Genomic DNA, 2,949 nt, shown 5'->3' with positions numbered 1-2,949 from the left:
TAGCCTATCCATCCACTGCGGCTGCCATACTGAGTCTAAATATGCAAACGCCCCTTATCCGATTGCAATCCAATGACATTTTGAAGGACAAGACAGTAGCCTATAGGATGCATTTTGAATGTCCGGTAGTCCTCAAATAACATTATAGTCCCGTCTCGTCTTGTTAACGAAAACACGGCATACATTTTGTCATAGTTTTTATCATCAGATATTAGTTTTAGCTCGTCAACGTCTCACCTTAGTCACAGAAAAATTAACTAATAACTAATATTTTTTGTCGTCGTCTTCGTTGACGAAATTATCATTGATATACTGAAAACAGTGTATTCTATATTCTAAAAATCTCAGCACTTTGGACAATAAGGCCTATGTAGAGTTGTTTATGGAGTCGATAAAATGCTTATAATTTATTATTTTTATCATTTTCTTAAAGGGGTGGTTCATTGCGATTTCACTTTTTTAACGTTAGTTAGTGTGTAATGTTGCTGTTTGAGCATAAACAATATCTGCAAAGTTACTAAGCTGAAAGTTCAATGCAAACAGAGATATCGTCTTTTAAAATTCTGGCAGTTTAATGCCTACAAAAATGGCTGGTAGGGACTACAAGAAGTTAATTCCCGGGTTCGTGATGTAACAAACCCAGATGAACCCCGCCCTCGGGAAAAGGCAGCAAAGGGGGCGAGGCGATGCACTGCTTTAGAGAAGAGGAAGAGAAAACTAGAAGTGCGCGCTGCTTTAGAGAAGAGGAAGAGAAAACTAGAGGTGCACGTAAAAATCTATTCATATATGAATCGTGATTTTGTCTTCTAACGATTCTAATGGATTCACAAGTTTCAAAATCAATGTTCTAAAGCAGCGGTTCTCAATAGTGTTCCTCGCGTCCCCTGCTCTGCACACGCACTAGAGGCGGTTTAGCCAATCACAACACACTGGGCTCAACATAAAATAAAAATACAAAGATCCTTACCTAACTACTCTTAACAAAAACAGAGAGAACAGATTACAAAAGGGCAGGTCTCTCCTACACTGAACACATAATGAGTAAGAAACAACTTTAATAAACACTAGCAGGAGTCTTTGATCTGGTGGCTGACGAAGAGTCTGGAACAGCAATTCCCGAGGGGGAACACTTTTTGAAAATTTCCCCTACAGCTTAATGAACAAAAGTTCATCATTTGCATGTGTTTTTACATTGTTGCCAAGTTAAACATTTAAATGATTTTAACCTGTTATGCTGTAGGCCTAAGTAACCGAGCCTAACCAAGATTTTTTGTTTGTTTAAAAACCGGCCATCATTATTAATATAAATATTTTAATGTTTATGCAAACAAAAGGTGCATAGTGCTGCTAATTGTATTTGTTGTTTGTTGGTTTTTGACATAAAACTCATGATTTCATTGTGTGTATGAGTAGCTACTTGTTGCACTTTGTGACTTTTTTTTACTTCATAAACAAAAAAGTGCAACATTTGACAAAATATGATTTCTTGATGATTTGATATTTTATAATAGTGGTTTTATAATTTCTAAATATTAAGCAACAAGTAGAGATAAATGACTGATGAGCCAATAAGTGCTCCTCTCATGCCATCTACTGGTTATAGTGCTAATTTTTTTTTTTCCCATAAGTGTATACCACAAAGTTTATTTTGGTTATGTTGGACAATGAGTTGGACAATGCGATGGTTGGACAATGGACAACTTTCGCTTGAGTTGGACAATGCGATGGTCGCACCAGTGCAACCGCTCACAAAATTTAGTCACACCGGTAGAAAAAAATAGTCGCAGTCTGGTCCCCTGTCATTTATTAATTGCAATGTTACATGTGTCAAAAACTATAAACAATAACATTTTTCCTTAAATTATGTTAATACTAATTTCCTGAAAATATTATTTTTTCTTTGTGTTGTTTTCATTTTGATAATTCATTGCATATTAAAGTGGTACTAAAACTGACTATAACCCAACACTCAGTTTGGTCCCCCCACCTGTCAGACCAGCATCGCGCCCCTGAACTGTGCGACCGAGCCGAAGTCTCATCTGCTCACTTGTGGATGGCAGAAGAGGCGTTTCAAAACGAGCGCGAGTCTCTAACAGGCGGCGCATCCATTGCAAAATTAGCGAGGATCTATTAACTGAAAAGACACACAAAGAGAATAGGAAGAACATACAAATAACAATAACAACACAACTCATAATGTAACAAAATTATTGTCCAGGCTTTTGGAATTACATAAGAAAGTGTAGGCTGCACATTCAAAAACTGCATATCGAAATGTATATGTACGCATATATTACTCAGATAAACAGCAGTTTTGGCCAAATTCTAGGAAAGCATTTATTTTATCCTTAAACAAGAAGGCAGAGGGTGCATTTAAGATTAGGTAAAACTTAAATTACATATAGTGGCTAAAGAGCCATGCCTGTTGGGGCATGGATCCTGTTAATTATCAACAAAAGCCTTCTCTCAGGTTCTGTTCCCGCTCTCTGTAAACATGCCAGGGTGAGACCAATATTGAGAAGACCTAATTTGGACATCACTGATTTATCAAATTTTAGACCGATTTCTAATTTACCTTTTATATCTAGAATTCTAGAGAAAACAGTGCTACTGCAATTACAGAGATTCCTTGATGCAAATATTATCCTTGATAAATTTCAGTCCGGTTTTAGATTTCCCAGTCCTCTATTACAAGGCTTCAAATGGTGCAAAACGCTGCAGCCAGATTTCTAACGGGAGTCCGCAAACGCCAACATATTACTCCTATTTTAATGGCCCTAAATTGGTTGCCGGTTCGTCATAGAGTCGATTTTAAAATATTGATGTTTGTTTTTAAATCCCTTAATGGTCTTGCACCCTCGTACATGTCTGAACTTTTAAATCTGAACACATCAGTCAGGTGTCTGTGGTCCGCAAACAATTACTCTCTAGTATAACCTAGAACATTAA

The sequence above is a fragment of the Sinocyclocheilus anshuiensis genome, unplaced genomic scaffold, assembly GCF_001515605.1.
Source record: "Sinocyclocheilus anshuiensis isolate Anshui unplaced genomic scaffold, SAMN03320099.WGS_v1.1 scaffold1717, whole genome shotgun sequence".
NCBI classification, from domain to species: domain Eukaryota; kingdom Metazoa; phylum Chordata; class Actinopteri; order Cypriniformes; family Cyprinidae; genus Sinocyclocheilus; species Sinocyclocheilus anshuiensis.
The sequence above is the reverse complement of the archived record's forward strand: the minus strand, read 5'-3'. Positions refer to the sequence as shown.